Genomic DNA, 18,992 nt, shown 5'->3' with positions numbered 1-18,992 from the left:
ATAGACTGACAAACTTTTAAATGAAAAAAACATAATTTCAATCATTTATTTATTTAATCATGTCAGGCTGAGATCTGTTGTTCTTTTTTCTTTACTCTTCTGTAAAATCAAAGTATTGTGGAATGTGCAAGTTTGTATCATTTAACAGCCTCTGTGTTGGCACTGAATTATCTGCACTCTCTGTTTTAAGTTCAGGCCTGCTGCTATCTGCTTGTGACAAGATACCTTGTTTCCACCGTTCAGAATATTGAGAAGATGCTTCCACAATAATTGCCTTTAACCCAGCAAGCAACCTAATTTACGTATCGGCAACATAAAATGTTGAAGCATTTGTTGTTTAAAAGCATTTGCTGTAATAGCCAAAAAACTTGACTTTTACAAAAATTATATATGCCATTTAAAAACCCCTAGTGCTGCAGGGGAGAGGAAGAGTGTTCTCGTTCAGCTGTTATTGGGTAATGAAAACAAACAGACTTGGCTGATCAACAAAAAAATTATTTTGAGTTGAACATGGTAAAACTGGACAATGGAAACTTAGTATTAACCTTTTTTTAAACCTTAAATGTTTATTTGACCTTTTTGTCTGCGAACGTTTACTTTTATTTTTTTATCAAAATGTTCCAAACTACTGGACTTCAGTTGAGGTTACTTTTGCAACTGTTTTTCAACGAAGAATGGACAATTGATTAACCGTCCAAAACTGAGTTTTTTTTTTGTTTGTTTTCTTGTTGTAAATTAAAAGGGGGAAAAAAAATGTTCAAAGGTTGCGCTGTCCTTATTTCCATACCTTACCTTACACATGTTTTAGGGGTGACATCTATATTTGACATGCATTTTTTTTGTTAAAAGTTTAAGAAACTTTATAAACGTTTAGCAGTTGGAAAACATTCAAAATATTAACATTCCAAGTTCAGTCGGGGGCTTTTATGAGCTAATACAAAACACAAAGGAGAACAATAACGTTCATCAGAACAATGGCACAGTCCCATGTATAAGCAACGCTGCTCATTTACTCATTTTTGTCCACCAGTGCATCCTCAGTTTCTTTGGCACAAGACAGTAACTTCATTCTGGCTTAATCCCCACAGCAAGCCCCTTCTGCGAGGTGTCAGCAGATCTAATATTAATTATGTCCCTATTAAACACGTGGACACTGGCTGTCCCTGGCCAGATCACTTCGTCAGTGTGGTGCTCTTTTCCTTTATTACCTTGTAAAATTAGGTTTAATATGTTACACCAAGATGCACTAACTTTTGTATTATTTTTAATGTTAAAACCACTGCAGAGTTTGTATGTAAAATTACCAATTTAGCTTGTAAAAAGGAACTCTTTCAAAGTCTAGGATGTATTTGCATATACATGGGCCGTGCTTTTAAACTAATTTAATCTCCACATATGTAGAACCCTGAAATATTTTGTAAATCTTCATACACAAGTAGACTTGCTACTGGAATGATTCTTAATAATAATTTATTATTATTATTATTATTATTATTATTATTATTTGAGTCATTTTAATGGGAAGAGGGCATAGCTTTGCATTAGGATTTGAAAGAGTTTGTTTTAACGGATTTCCACTAGATGGCAGTAATGTTAAAGTCAGTGAACACATGCTATACAGTCAGCACTCGCATGTCCGACCCTATAAAATTTTGACTTCAGTGAGGGTTAAACACGTGTGACCCATATCTGATTATTTAATTTTGGCCCATTCCAACCTTTGTCCGTATTTCAGAGAACACACAAAGAAAAAAATATACAATATTAAAAATACGTAACTGAAAGGACTTTTAAAATAAGCAGGCTTCCATTTTAGATATACTGTATTGGTTTTGTTGGTATAGTACTATATTTACAGTAGAAGTATTAATTCAGAATGATATAATTCTGAAAATATCACTTGCCAAAAGACGACTGGACACGTAGACTGTAATACAGTACATACTTTTAAATCCGGTATGTATTGTAGCAGTATATAAAATTCCCCGTTAATGACCCAACAGCAAAATGAAATCAAAATGTTACCCATGCACAGAATTGCGTACAGTGTAAAAGGCAATGCAATTTAACAAAAGATTTTTAAAAAGTTTCCAAAATTAAAACAGTATCAAGTCAGTGTTCAAAATTGCTGAATATAGTGCTCGATAAATACATCACAGTATCTAGAGCTGTTTAATGATTAACTCTTACATTACCCTAGCGTGTCTCGTTCGCTTTGGTTTGGCTGTGTTTTCGTCAGGTGAAACTGGAGGAAGCGCTATGTAACTGCACAATATAAGACAAACTGGTTTGGCCTTACAGAGATTATTTTTTTATTTTATTTATTTTTTTTAAATGCGGGCTGTGACTGATATTCAGATAAATTGAAGAGATGGGCTTTGTATCAGAAAACTGGTGACAGAGTCGGAAATCGCGTGCGACAGGTAAGTGCATTAATTTGTTACATTATATATATATATATATATAGATATATATATATATAGATATATATTATATAGGGATTGATTTTATTCTTAATACAAGGACGGTAAAACGCCCCCCAAAAAAGTAAAGGCCTCTTTGAGTCCACAGTGATAATACAGAGTATGTGTTCTACTCTTCTCTAATAATTAATATTTTGAAATGTACATACCCATAAAATCATAATAGGACGCTAGTTGTATTATCATTATATGTAATGCTATGGATGCTTTGTATAAACATCACTTAAGGAGTCAATGTGCATTTAATATCTACTACAAGTACTATTTATATTACTAGGAAGCTAGTGAATATGTGGTTGATGCAATATGCAGCCTTGTGCTGACTGCCTTAAAGACCATAGCTGTGTTACTGAGAAACTGTGAGATCAAAACCTTTCTATAAACACCTGGAAAACCTTCCCTTATAAATCATAGTCATCATGCTTTAAAAAGGTATTCAGTAAAACAAAGCTGTTTTTTTCTGGATAGTTCCAAAACAGTTTTTGCAATAAACGGATTATGTTTGTCAGCTATTAACTAGATAGGAGTGGTGGTTCCCAGTGAAGCTTCTCTGCCAAATACTGCAAGAATTGAAATATCAAGAGGCCAAAAGTTTTGCAGCACCTAGAATTTTATGGCCTAAGCCATAATATATACAGTTGTAATCAAAAGGTTTACATACCCCAATGGAAATTAATTTCTAGAAATGTCTCAAATAATTTTAGGAAAAATCTTTTGTAGCAAAAGTTTTGTGGATGAGGAAAACAAATTACCTGAAATAGATTTTTTTTTGCAAAACTCCAAAACTGCTAATTCAAAAGTATTCATACCCTTTGATGCTATGATAGGATTGTCTACTAGGTGCTAGAAATTTCAATATGATAATGTAGAACCTAATTCTAGAAAGTGCTGGATTGTAGTTGAACATTCTTCGAGAGTATAAAAGGGTTAGGCATAGGATGATTGCTGTCATTACCAATAAGTCAATATGGGAAAAGGTAAAGAGCTATCTGAAGACCTTAGGCAGAAAATGATTTATTGTCATAAAGCTGGAGAAGGATACAAGAACATTTCCATGCATTTGAGTATCCCAATTTCAACTATTGTTTATGTAACACAATTTTTGTTCCTGGGTAGTAAGTGTTATTTCCTAATTGTTTATGCCTCAAAAGTATAGAAAATGGCTATTATTCCCCACAAACTTTGCTTTTGTGACCAGGACAGTGATATTTTGAAATTTACCTATTTCCAATGAGAAAACGGGTGAATTTGTGTCTTTTCGTTCACATAAAGTCAGAAAAAAACAACATATGAATCCAAATTAACATGTATTTATACTAAAGTAATACAAAAATGACTACAAAAGATTTAGAAGTGAGTAGTTTTTCGAGATTTACGATTATACTGTAAATCACTTTCACGAATCAGCCCCCAAATGTAGTCTCCCATCATGTTCTCGTTATACTGTCCTTGGTAGCGGCGTTCAAAGTCCAGTATATCCTGGTGGAAGCGCTCGCCTTGCTCCTCCGAGTACGCTCCCATGTTCTCCTTGAATTTATCAAGATGAGCATCAAGGATATGGACTTTGAGGGACATCCTACAGCCCATTGTGCCGTAGTTCTTCACCAGAGTCTCAACCAGCTCCACATAGTTTTCGGCCTTGTGATTGCCCAGGAAGCCCCGAACCACTGCGACAAAGCTGTTCCAAGCCGCTTTCTCCTTACTAGTGAGCTTCTTGGGGAATTCATTGCACTCCAGGATCTTCTTTATCTGTGGTCCGACGAAGACACCGGCTTTGACCTTTGCCTCAGACAGCTTAGGGAAGAAGTCTTGAAGGTACTTGAAGGCTGCCGACTCCTTATCTAGAGCTCTGACAAATTGTTTCATAAGGCCCAATTTGATGTGCAGTGGTGGCATCAGCACCTTCCGGGGGTCCACCAGTGGCTCCCACTTGACGTTGTTCCTCCCCACAGAGAACTCAGTCCGCTGTGGCCAGTCTGTGGTAGTGCGCCTTGGTGTCCCTGCTGTCCCAAAGGCAAAGATAGCAGGGAAACTTGGTAAATGCCACCATTTTGAAGTGTCCTATGACCTCCCAGCCGTACTCATCATACTTCAAGGCGTCCAGCAAGGTCTTGATGCTGTTGTAATCCTCTTTGAGGTGCACCGAGTGAGCCAGGGGAAGAGACGGATACTTGTTACCATTATGGAGCAGCACGGCTTTGAGGCTCCTGGATGAGCTGTCAATGAAGAGGCGCCACTCATTCTGGTTACAGGCGATTCCGATTGCCTCGAACAGACTGGTCATATTGTGGCAGAAGCAGAGCCCATCTTGACGGGTGAAAAAGCTGGAAAAAGGTTGGTGACGCTTCCCCTGATCTGCGACTTGCACACTTTCATCCAGGATATACTGGACTTTGAACGCCGCTACCAAGGACAGAATAATGAGAACATGATGGGAGACTACATTTGGGGGCTGATTCGTGAAAGTGATTTACAGTATAATTGTAAATCTCAAAAAACTTCTAAATCTTTTGTAGTCATTTTTGTATTACTTTAGTATAAATACATATTAATTTGGATTCATATGTTGTTTTTTTCTGACTTTATGTGAACGAAAAGACACAAATTCGCCCGTTTTCTCATTGGAAATAGGTAAATTTCAAAATATCACTGTCCTGGTCACAAAAGCAAAGTTTTTGTGGGGAATAATAGCCATTTTCTATACTTTTGAGGCATAAGCAATTAGGAAATAACACTTACTACCCAGGAACCAAAAAAAAAAAAATTGTTACACGGTGTTATCAAGAAGTACAAGACTCATGGTCCTGTCACAACGCTCCCTCGGTCTGGAAGAAAGAAGTTTCTTTTACCAAGAACAAGTAGAAGAATCATGAGGAAGGTTAATAACATTCTGAGATTGACTGCCAAAGATATTCAAAGTGAATTGGCTGCAAGTGGGACTGGGGTTTCCATTTCAACCATAGGTCGAGTATTGCATGGTGAAGATCTCAATGGTCACAGGCCAAGGAAAAAGCCACTCTTAGGAAAATGTCACAAGGACAATCGCTTAAAGTTTGCAAAACAGCATTTGAACTGTGGATATGAGTTCTGGTCAAAGGTTTTGTGGAGTGATGAAACAAAAATCGAGCTATTTTGTCACGCTGATAGTCGTTACATGTGGAGAAAGTCTGGTGAGGCATACAAAGAAAAGAACACCATACCTACTGTCAAGCATGGAGGTGGTAATATCCTTCTATGAGGCTGTTTTTCCTCTAATGGCACAGGAAATTGTGTACCAATACATAGTAAAATGGATTCCATAGCATACCAGAAGATATTGGCCAATCATCTGAAACCCTCCACTACAGAACCTGGTTTAAAGCACAACTGGATGTTCCAACACAACAACGATCTAAAGCACACATCAAAATCTACTTCAGAATGGTTAAAGAAGAATAAAATCAAGGTTCTGGAATGGCCTAGTCAAAGTCCTGATCTAAATCTGATTGAGAATCTTTGGTACGAATTGAAGAAGGCTGTGCAAGAGAAGTCCTCGGAATTTGAATGAACTGGAGCAATTTTGCTTTGAAGAATGGTCAAAAATCACTGAAGAATCATGCCAGAAGCTCATTAACAAATATCCTAATCGTTTAAAAGAGGTTATTATTGCTAAAGGTGCCTCAACTAGCTATTAATTTCATTTTCCTTGTAAGGGAATGAATACTTTTGAATTAGCATTTTTTATTGCTGGAAAAATTATAAATTTCCATTGGGGTATGTAAACTTTTGACTACAACTGTATATTTATAATCCAGGGCTGGCAATGGAATGTGAAACAAGGAATCACAAAAGTAGTAAGTAGACATGCTGATTTGGATGATGAACAATTAAATGAACTGGAAGATAGCAAAACAGAAAAAATGGCAAATAAAAAAAAAAATCGCTGTCTTTATACTCACTCACCCCGACTTTGTCACTTCAAATAATGTATTTTTAGCGGTTCTCCAACACAGACCTTGAAAAATGACTGAAATCTGAGCTGTTGAATTTTATTTTTATTCCTCCCATCTGTTCTGCTCAGTGTGTGTCAGTGACAGGAAAAAAAAAACACTCCATGCTGTCTCAACTCCGCCCCCTGGTGTATCTTTTCAATGGCAGTGTACACAATATCAAAAATAAAGATGTACTTTCTTTTGCATGTTTTAATTAAATTAATCTACTCATCTTAACTTGGTGTGTAGTTCAAAGTTATAAATGGGACAACATCACTGGTGAAAGGATATTTAATAGAAAAAATAATATTTATGCTTTTTTTTTCTTCAAATCTACTGTTTACCAGGATTATAAACACAATAAGGCCCTTCAGGGTGTCTGTATATTTCAAATATTTGAATATACAGACTTCTTGGGAGTTTGAGGCACTCGACTTTGTCTTGTGCCGCACAACGCCCCAAGGCGTCCATATATTCAACGTATAAGGAAACCCTGTCAGGCCTTATTGCACACACACACACATTATATATATGTTTGAAAGGAGGTATAACTGCAGTGTACAAAAATGAAAAGATTTTTGGGATGCACACAAAAGGTTTAAATGATTAAAAATATATATATATATATATATATATATATATATATATATATAATTTCAGGATGTTTTGGACAAAATCTCTTCTTTAGCCATGTAGAAATAAAAGTACAAGTTTACTGCATCAACATATGAAATGAACAGAATAAGTAAGAGGAAAGCAATAGGCAAGTGTATGGTAATAAACTATAATAAGTAACAGACAAATTGTTGTTAATAAACTAACTAAATTAACACAGCATCCCTACACAAGTTAAAAAATGCAGCAGCAGCTCTAGATTAATTATGAAATACAGGAGCAATATTAAAGACATGCAAAAAAATTATGTAACAGAATGGTGAAGCAACTTACTAAAGCAGAAAACACCAAATTGCTCGTGACTTATCGGATTCAGTTTTTTTTCTCAAGAGCTTGAACAATTTCCAACTTTTTGTAGCAAGAGCAACACTGGCGCATTTCACCGTTTGTTTACGAGACAATGATATGACGGCGGTTCTGGAAAAATTTAATAAACCAATCAGTGTGCCTCAAGACACTCTCACGATGACAAGTCACAGAGATTGAATAAACCATTTGAATTTAAGTTTGAAGGTGATGAGTTATCAGGTTACAAAACAGTACTTTATCAGTTGTGAACGAATTGCTATCGGTGCCAAAAAGGTGTTCTTCTAAGCGAAGTTCCTGTTCCTTTAGGCGGAGCATTTACAATGGGAAAAATCTGTTTCACCACAAGGGTGTTCTCTTAGGCGAAGTTCCTATATGCGGAGACTACTGTGTAATGTGTGTGTGTGTGTGTGTGTATATCTATCTATATATATATATATATATATATATATATATATATATATATATTTGTAAACTATTCAGTGGACACGTGCTGCTGAACCGTGGCTTTCCCGTTCCACCATCTGGCACAGACTCAATACGTTTGCAGGCAAGTAATTTTTATTTACAATATTTACATAAAATAAACAGTTTTTGTCACGGTTCTCGCCCTGTACGGGCCACTGGCTAACTCACTTCTTCAACCCTCTCTAGCTATATCAGGATAGGGAGATAGCAAAAGAAGTCCAAGGATCCTCCGACTGAAGTGAGTCAGCCCGCGGGTAAGAACAGGGCCAGCTCTCCTCCCTAGAGCTGGCCTGAGTCACCGGTAGGTGTAGGTTGAGCTCCCTCTGCTGGAGTATACCCGCCACACAGGTAACTATCCACCAGACTCCCTCTGCTGGAGTAGTCCTGTAACTCAGGTAAGAACAAGACAGGCTCCCTCTGCTGGAGTAGTCCTGTAACACAGGTAAGTATTAGATCGGCTCCCTCTGCTGGAGTAGTCCTGTAGCACAGGTAAGAACAAGACAGGCTCCCTCTGCTGGAGTATATCCTGTAGCACAGGTAAGAACAAGACAGGCTCCCTCTGCTGGAGTAGTCTTGTAGCACAGGTAAGAACAAGACAGGCTCCCTCTGCTGGAGTAGTCCTGTAACCCAGGTAAGTATTAGATCAGCTCCCTCTGCTGGAGTAGCCCTGTAGCACAGGTAAGAACAAGACGGGCTCCCTCTGCTGGAGTAGTCTTGTAGCACAGGTAAGAACAAGACAGGCTCCCTCTGCTGGAGTAGTCCTGTAACACAGGTAAGTATTAGATCGGCTCCCTCTGCTGGAGTAGTCCTGTAGCACAGGTAAGAACAAGACAGACTCCCTCTGCTGGAGTAGTCTTGTAACACAGGTAAGTATTAGATCGGCTCCCTCTGCTGGAGTAGTTCTAGAACACTGGTAATTACAAGACAAGCTCCCTCTGATACAGTAATCCTGGGACACAGGTGAGTAGAAGAATGGATCCGTTTTTAATGAAAACTTCCAAGAACACAACAGCGATAACCCCAGACGTCCAGAGAAGTGAACAAGGGCTGTGGAGAGAGAACTCCTGCAGCCAACTCCCGGTCATCCACAAAAGCAAATTGTGTTTCTTCTAAAAGCCAGTGTCCATTTTTCCTGTATTCATTATATGCAAAGTATCTTGTGTCTGTGTTATGAATAAACAATGTCTTGCACTTCCAGTCTCACAAGCCCGTTCTTTCTGGTTATTATTTACTGTCTCAGCAACACGTAAATAACCAATAGCTCTCCGGGTTATAAAGCATATAGCACAACATACTATGGTTGTGGCGGCGCACAACCGCATAGCACAGAATACCGCGGGTCTCTTTTAAATTGCTACGGAGTACACTATCTTCAAGTCACACCCCGACAACAGAAAATAAAAATAAACTTTAACAAACAAAAGGCTACCTCAACAAGAGGAAAAACCGCACTTTAAAAAAAAAAACTAAACGCCGACTGTATTTTAACACAAACGATAGCTTTACCTTGTGATCTCTTTCTTTTTAGTTGTTTCCCAACACACTGGAGCTTGCACGCTATTTCCTTTCAGCACAACCGGGCCGTATTCCCCACACTTCTCTCCCCTATGGCTCTGCCCTGTTCCTTTTTAAACCCAGAAACCCCACCCCATTAATTGACACTCGGATTTCTGGGTTGTGTAGTTTCTTCCTTAGCGCCGCCATTTCTTAAAGACGACGCTATCCTTTCCTCACAATATATTATATATATATATATATATATATATATATATATATATATATATATATATATATATATATACACAGCTCTGGAAAAAATTAAGAGACCACTGCAAAATTATCAGTTTCTCTGGTTTTACTATTTATAGGTATGTGTTTGGGTAAAATGAACATTTTTGTTTTATTCTATAAACTACTGACAACATTTCTCCCAAATTCCAAATAAAAATGACAGGGTATTGATCTGGTGGTCCTCCATCCACACCTTGATTGACCTGGCTGTGTGGCATGGAGCATTGTCCTGCTGGAAAAACCAATCCTCAGAGTTGGGGAACATTGTCAGAGCAGAAGGAAGCAAGTTTTCTTCCAGGACAACCTTGTACTTGGCTCAGCCTTGCTGAAGCACCCCCAGATCATCACCGATCCTCCACCACATTTCACAGTGGGTGCGAGACACTGTGGCTTGTAGGCCTCTCCAGGTCTCCGTCTAACCATTAGACAACCAGGTGTTGGGCAAAGCTGAAAATTGGACTCATCTGGGGGTGCTTCAGCAAGGCTGGAATCGGGCAGATTTGTCTTTGTGAAGGACACATGAATCAAGCCAAGTACAAGGTTGTCCTGGAAGAAAACTTGCTTCCTTCTGCTCTGACAATGTTCCCCAACTCTGAGGATTGGTTTTTCCAGCAGGACAATGCTCCATGCCACACAGCCAGGTCAATCAAGGTGTGGATGGAGGACCACCAGATCAAGACCCTGTCATGGCTAGCCCAATCTCCAGACCTGAACCCCATTGAAAACCTCTGGAATGTGATCAAGAGGAAGATGGATGGTCACAAGCCATCAAACAAAGCCGAGCTGCGCCAGGAGTGGCATAAAGTCACCCAACATCAATGTGAAAGACTGGTGGAGAGCATGCCAAGACGCATGAAAGCTGTGCTTGAAAATCAGGGTTATTCCACCAAATATTGATTTCTGAGCTCTTCCTAAGTTAAAACATTAGTATTGTGTTGTTTAAAAATAAATATGAACTTATTTTCTTTGCATTATTCGAGGTCTGACAACACTGCATCTTTTTTGTTATTTTGACCAGTTGTCATTTTCTGCAAATAAATGCTTTAAATGACAATATTTTTATTTGGAATTTGGGAGAAATGTTGTCAGTAGTTTATAGAATAAAACAAAAATGTTCATTTTACCCAAACACATACCTATAAATAGTAAAACCAGAGAAACTGATAATTTTGCAGTGGTCTCTTAATTTTTTCCAGAGCTGTATATATATATATACACACACACACACACACATACACAGTAGTCTATAGTTGACATGGTTTCTCTGAATTCTTATTTCTCAGGAATCATAATCTTACTTCACTTGTGGTTTATTATTGTTTTCCTAACTTTGTATGATCAGGGGCCACAAGAACTCCTGTAGCCCTAGGTAGAAAAGCATTTGACTGTAATTACCCCTGACTACCTCTAATAGATAGCAATGTTGTTTATACTGCTCAACATGTGCTGACTTGTGAACACATAATTTGTCCGGCTGTTTTTGGAATGTTTTTTACATTTATGGCATATTTGTCCCTGCCCTAATTGTACAATCTATTTACGAAGCCAGGATTTAATTAAATGAACCGCAAAGGTTTGTAAAGAGGAAGTAGCAGGGTTCCACAAAATATACCGTTTATACGTCCCCACGTGTTGTTATAACTGTTTAAATAACGCACCTGTAATTTCTCTTTTCATTGGTAACATCCTGACAACTTTTTACACTTATAACTTTAAAGTCTGTTTCAAAGCCCTTTTGGCTGCTCTAGTGCACTGGTGTTTGAGATCTGTTCTCTAAATCACTGCAGGAAGAGGGATTTTACCACGTCATGGATCGTTATTGCTGTATTGCCTGTTTGACAATGTGGGCAATAATCCTTACACTATCAGTGCACTAGAGCGGCCATTTTGAAAAGAGCTTTGAAACAGACTTTAAAATGATAAGTGTAAAACAGGATTTTAACAATGAAAAGAAAAATGACAGGTACATTATTATAGTAACGCTGTATTTTTTGGAAGCCCACTACTTATTCTTTAAATGTAATCTGTGGAGTAGTGGTTAGGAATCTGGACTCTTGACCGGAGGGTTGTGGGTTCAATCCCAGGTGGGGGACGCTGCTGCTGTACCCTTGAGCAAGGTACTTTACCTAGATTGCTCCAGTAAAAACCCAACTGTATGAATGGGTAATTGTATGTAAAAATAATGTAATTGTATGTAAAAAATAATGCGATATCTTATAACAATTGTAAGTCGCCCTGGATAAGGGCGTCTGCTAAGAAATAAAGAAGAAGAAGAAATCTGGGGAAAAGCTCTGAAGCCAATAGCCAAAGAGTTAACCAAGGTGTGTGAGCTGTTTAAATACTTCTCTCAGTTATCATTATTACACATCATTTTCTTTTATATAATTTCATTTTGCATCAATGCCTACCCTGCATCTGTTTATATAGGATTTTAGAAGAACATAAGGACATAAGAAAGTTTACAAACGAGAGAAGGCCATTCAGCCCATCTTGCTCGTTTGGTTGTTAGTAGCTTATTGATCCCAGAATCTCATCAAACAGCTTCTTGAAGGATCCCAGGGTGTCAGCTTCAACAACATTACTGGGGAGTTGGTTCCAGACCATCACAATTCTCTGTGTAAAAAGTGCCTCCTATTTTCTGTTCCGAATGCCCCTTTATCTAATCTCCATTTGTGACCCCTGGTCCTTGTTTCTTTTTTCAGGTAAAAAAAAGTCCCCTTGGTTGACATTGTCTATACCTTTTAGAATTTTGAATGTTTGAATCAGATCGCCGCGTAGTCTCCTTTGTTCAAGACTGAATAGATTAATTTCTTTTAGCCTGTCTGCATACGACATGCCTTTTAAACCCAAGATACTTCTGGTTTTATTAATGGTTTCATTATTTGTAACTTTCTTGTACACTTATAAACAAACTTTACAATCTTCATCTGCTTGTGGTGGTTGGAGAGGTAGAACTGTGGCTTGTTTTGCCATGGTGAAGCTGGAAAGGATATCTATATCTATATATCTATGCAAGCTTTGGACAAAGTGCAGTCTGCCCACTGCTTCTCGGGCAGAGTCTGAATCACTCCCTCTATTTTTTTCATTCCTGTTCTGAGTGACAAGCAGACCTTTGGAACAAGGAACATCAGAAAACAAAAATGAACATGAGAAACTCTATTGACACTTGTTTAGTACCATCAGCAACAGCCGGTTTGGAATCGAGATGTATATAAAACCTACGTCACACTTTGGAACAAGGAACTTCAGAACAAATGAGAAACCCCATTGACACTTGCGTATAAAAAGGACAGTATTGTTAATAACATGATAACAACCATCCAATCAGAGAGATGGATGCAGTTACTGGGTGGAACATGAATGATTAGCTGATTCACATTTGACAGTGTTTATGACAACAGCTGGAGAGCATACTGAGCGGAGTGACTGAGAGTGTAAGTTAAGTATGTAATACATACCTAGATTTTAATAATTTGTTTAAAATAAATTGGTTTTATATATCTCATTAACTGTTTTATATAGTCATGTTGGCAATAAAAATACATTTTAAATATATTTTTAAATATATGCCTATTTTCTGAAACCAGACTTCCGGTGTAGTTTTTATGAATGAGATCTGATTAACTTTTCATGTCAAACTTTTCATGTCGGGTTGATTTGGATCAAAATTTGTTTGGGATTCTTGCATGTTGGATTAAGATATGGTGCACTTTGAAACGATTCATGTCAGATTAATTTTGAATAAAAGTTTTTCTTCAATTCAGGATTTTTGCTTTTTGTACTGCGTTTTAATTCTTTAATGAATAGGATAAAGCAAAGGCAGAATACTGCATACATGAGATGAACAGGTACATGTAATTATACTTTTATTAACAATATCATCTCATTAACTTAATCCAACAGTTTACTGTTCATTTTGATCGTCGTTTCGCTATAATGAACAAAAGGCTTGGATCCCAACAGGTTTGTTATAGTGAGGGTGTACTCTGTGTGTGTGTGTGTGTGTGTATATATATATATATATATATATAATATAAATTATTTTATTTAATTTAATTTGTGGAAGATCACTCTCTTCCGGGTTCTTTCTCAGCACTGTTTGACAAACCAAGTCCACAGGTGTTTGTTTTTGACTGTGCTTGCACACGTTTTATTTCCACACAACAAATACAAAATAAACAAAACAAAACCTAGCTCTACTCGAGCACTAACTCAACATACAGGAACTTCACTGTCAACAGGACAGCTAAGCTGTTTCCCTGTAAAACAAAACACCAATACACAACATAAACTTTGCAGTACTACATTTGCTAAGTAACACAGAATACCTTTTCTTCTAATGGTTACACGAGCGGGCTCTTCCTTCGTCAGCAGCTGAGTAAGAGATCTGTGGGGTTTTTAGACCCTGCAGAATTAACAAAATGCAGGCAGCTGGTACTAGTTTAGAATTGTGGCCAACTGCCAGAACAATTAACACATTTTTAAACAAACATTTTCATGTGTGTTTTTCAGGGAGAATTTTAACCCCCTCCCTGCCCTGCTAGTTGAGTTAAAATTGCCAAAATTAGTTAATTAAAAATCTGTATAAATAGTAACCACTCAAGTAATGAAGATCGCCTGGCTGCTATCGGCATGATTTGAAGGTGGCCTGTCTGTGAGAGAAGTTGCCCGGAGAATGAGAAGTTCTGCTTCAACAATCAGCAGACTAGTCCAGAGAAAACAGGAAACCGGCTTTGTGAGGGACAGGCCACTTCCTGGAAGGCAGAGGGTCACCACACTGGCCCAGGACTGTCACATCCGACTGATCCATCTGTGTAATTGTTTTCAGACTGCAGTGGCTACAGCATGAGAAATTCCAGGAAGAAATAACCTGCACATCAGCAGAATGACTGTAGCTCGCCATCTGCATGAAAATGATTTCCATGCTCGGAGGCCGTTCAGGGGTAACATGTTGACAGCTGAGAGACGAAATCTCTGTCTTCTGTGGGCCAGAGTACATCTGAGGTGGCGGCGGAGAGAGTTGTGGAGTGTTTTATTCACCGATGAATGCCGTTTTGCCCTTGACAAACCAGACTGAAGACAACGTGTGTGGAGACGTCGTGGAGAGCATAATGCTGACTCTTGCATTGTTCAAGCCAACCAGTGGGGTGGTGGAAGTGTGATGATGTGGGGAGGAATCTCCTTTAACACAATGCATTTGGTGCAGGTTGAGGGCAACCTTACTGCTCAGCGATACATTGTTGAAATCCTTGAAGCAACAGTATTTCCATCCTGCAAGCCAATCTGGAAGTGTCGATTTTCCAGCAGGACTATGCAAGACCACACAGTGCTAGCATTACAATTGCACAATTTCAAGAAAACAATGTTGAGGTGTTGCCGTGGCCAGCTTTTTCTCCTGACCTGAGTCCAATAGAACATCTGTGGGACCAAATCGCCAGTGCCATCCACAGGAGACAACCGCGACCAGCCAACATTGGCCACCTGGCTGCAGCTGCACAGGAAAAGTGGCGTAACATCCCACAGCAGTCTATCCAGAGGCTGATCAGGTCTATGTGTCAACGCTGCCAGGATTGTGTTAATGCTCAGGGAGGTCATACATGATACTAACTTTGTAATGTTTTCATTTTGACAGTGGGTCACATTTCATACTGACAACTTATCATGATTCTTTGATCTGTATTTTTGTTCACATTTTCTGATATCTATGTTTAAAATATTTGATTAAATCCATTAAACCTGAGTGTTGTTTCTTTTGCGCATCAGTATGTCTATCTGTCTATCTATCTATACAGTTGTAGTCAAGAGTTTACGTACCCTAATGGAAATTCACAATTTCTAGAAATTTCTCGAAAACAAAGAATTATAGAAAAAATATTTTGTGGCAGAAGTTTTGCTTTTGTGGATGAGAAAAACAAGTTACAAGAAATAGATGTCTACAATTATTTATTTCAGCAACTTTTTTGCAAAACTCAAAAAATGCCAATTCAAAAGTATTCATACCCTGACAAGGAAAATTAAATTAATAGCTAGTTGGGGCAATAATAACCTATTTTTTCCTCTTCCACAAAAGCAAAACTTTTGCTACAAAATTGTTTTCCTAAAATTCTGTTTTTGAGAAATTTCTAGAAATTATAAATTTCCACTGGGGTATGTAAACTTCTGACTACAACTGTATAATATTTTCATATTAGATCATTATATAAAAGTTAATATGTTTTTTTTTTTTTTTTATTTCAGCTATAAAATTAATTTATATTTTATTTAGAAAACCCTAACTCATCCCATTCTAAAAAAAGTAAATGTAATTGGACAATATGAACAACAATTTGAAAGAAACATAAGGAGATTTCATACAGTAACTTATTTAAGCAACTGACTATATTTCATATCACATTGTGCTATCTTCACAGTAAGTGTATGAGTTTATATCATACCTGTATTATCTTGATTGATCTGAGATACACCTTAGAGCTCCGGTATCCAAGGTGTTCCATAACAATCTTATCACGTCAATTAATTAAAATGAACTTGATCTGGGATTGATTTTTAAGAAATAATTACAGCAGGATCATCTTCTGAATTGACAAATTAACCCTTGATAAGGTATAAGCTCAGCTCATTTATGATCATTTGTTATCATTTGTCTCTTATATTGCAACTTAGATAGAGGAGATTTATAATACATTTGAAATCAAACCATAATGCTCTGAATTGGCTTAATTTGGTCAGGGACACTTTAGTGTCCAAACCAATGGGTTACATGGCTTGGGGTGGTTAAAATCTGATTTTTTATTATTATTGATATTAGAAACAAATCTTACAATTCCAATATATATCTTCTAACAATATCTAAGTTGACCTAAACTAAAATAGCAGTAGTTTTAAGTGTAACAGTTTATTTTGAGTAACTGGATAGATTGGAACTGTGAATTATACCACCATTTTCAAATAACAGACTATATGTACTTCATATTTATAGTACCTAGATTAAAGCTTGTAAAAATGCATTCACAGGGATTTAAACAAGCTTGTTTGTGTGTGTATATTCTATATATATATATATATATATAGATATATATATATATATATATATATATAGATATATATAGATATAGATATAGATATATATATATATATATAGATATTTAAGAAATCTCAATTAAAACTGAAATCTGAGACAGCTTTTGTGATAAAAAAAGGCCATAATAAAACATGAACTTAACTGTAGTGAAAAGGACTACAACGAAGCAAGTCTTGCAATCGCAACTTTTGCTTGATATTGCATAATATGGTACAGTAAAAAAAAAAAAAGTTTTAATTCGGTCTCCACCTGGAATCAAGACGCACACATTTTTTTTTTCTTTTTCTTTTTTTTTTTTTTTGAAATAACATCTGCAGCTAAAAAAAAACCCAGACAGGTAGTTAAAGAGCAGTTTTGTCATGGATGGATTTTTTTGCTCTAACAGCCCAGGGGCTTGTGTTCCATTGATTACAGGGTCCCTCCTTGAATGGTCATTTGTGTATTGTCAGAACAAAGGGGTAAGTTTCCTCTAAGAAGGTGTTAGACCATGGATTGGAATCAGCTATTAGGCTGGATGGAAGTACAGGTTGGGGCTAGCTGAGGGCGCATGCATTACACACAAACCCTCTTTCTGCTACTACACATCACCTATACTGGACCAGCAATCATAGTCAACACCAAGGTTACTGGGGCACCTCCCTGAAACTAAGCACACTATTCTAAGGTTTCTGGGACGAGGCATCTGGTGATCATGGAAATAATTTGGTATTGTCATGCAGGACGTGGGGATTGAGAGCCAGGTTCAGATACAGTGACAGCCACATACTACCCTTTTAAAACGTGCTTCAGGCATCACTGTGTAAATCATCCATACCTTCAAAATGTTCAGTCAAAATTCTAAAGTAAATCTCATAAGAAACCAGCATTCATCACAGGCATTATTGATAATATTGGTTGACTCTGTTTGTTTCAGGTGTGAAATGTCTAAGCTCAGCAGAGCAACTTGAAATCATTTTGATGTGTGGTGCAGACAGTCAACTGGATGTGGCCACCCAATTTACAAAGTGCATTCTAATCGACATAATACATGAAATTGCATATTATGCCAGACCTATTTAACCCCCTGCATATTGTATTATTATTATTTATTTCTTAGCAGACGCCCTTATCCAGGGCGACTTACAATTGTTACAAGATATCACATTATTTTTACATACAAATTTATTTATTTATTTTTTTTACACATTATTTTTACATACAATTACCCATTTAAACAGTTGGGTTTTTACTGGAGCAATCTAGGTAAAGTACCTTGCTCAAGGGTACAGCAGCAGTGTCCCCCACCTGGGATCAGACCCACAACCCTCCAGTCAGGAGTCCAGAGCCTTAGCCACTACTCCACACTGCTGCTTGTCAGGTGTGTGTGTGTGTGTGTGTGTGTGTGTGTGTGTGTGTGTGTGTGTGTGTGTGTGTGTGTGTGTGTGTGTGTGTGTGTGTGTGTGTGTGTGTGTGTGTGTGTGTGTGTGTGTGTGTGTGTGTGTGTGTGTAAATATCATGATTACAGAATTGCAAAACAATATCTGAGGTCTGTTTTTTTATTTTAATTAAAACTTTTATCAAAATTATTATTTTCTTTCTTCTATACTAATAATACTGATAAAAATAATGCTTTTCTTGTGGCAAAGGGCTAATTTAAGTTTTTTTTAAGAGGTTAGTCCACTCAAGATCAACTCCATCACATATATCTTATGTTACAAATTATGAATACTGGCCAAATCCTCACAAAATTTCTCACAACAAAACAACATAGTGCATACTTAATCTAACAGACAAAATACAAAAACTTGGAATTAAAACAGCTCTGTACAGTTTACTCAATGTTTTAAACTTGTGTGCAAAGATGTACAGTAAATCAAGAACTGAAATTGTTATTACAAGCAAAAGGAATCTTATGCCATTTAGTTTTCTCAACATTTTCACTGCCACCTACTTTCAATAGGTATCCTTTTCAAAGATGCAAACATCAAACAAGACGGAGCACAAGGAGGTTAAGTGACTTGCTCAGGTTCACACAATGAGTCAGTGGCTGAGGTGGGATTTGAAGCAGGGACCTCCTGGTTACAAGCCCTTTTCTTTAACCACTGGACCACACAGCCTCCTATAGTCTTCCTTTTGCTACCGTGTTCCTCAATATAAATGGTTTTGATATATTCTGCCTTGTTCACTCAAGACCCAGGCTATGTATGAAAAGTAAGTATGGTAAGTAATATATATATA

The sequence above is a fragment of the Acipenser ruthenus genome, chromosome 2 (assembly GCF_902713425.1).
Source record: "Acipenser ruthenus chromosome 2, fAciRut3.2 maternal haplotype, whole genome shotgun sequence".
Classification (NCBI taxonomy): domain Eukaryota; kingdom Metazoa; phylum Chordata; class Actinopteri; order Acipenseriformes; family Acipenseridae; genus Acipenser; species Acipenser ruthenus.
This window is presented reverse-complemented; position numbering follows the sequence as displayed.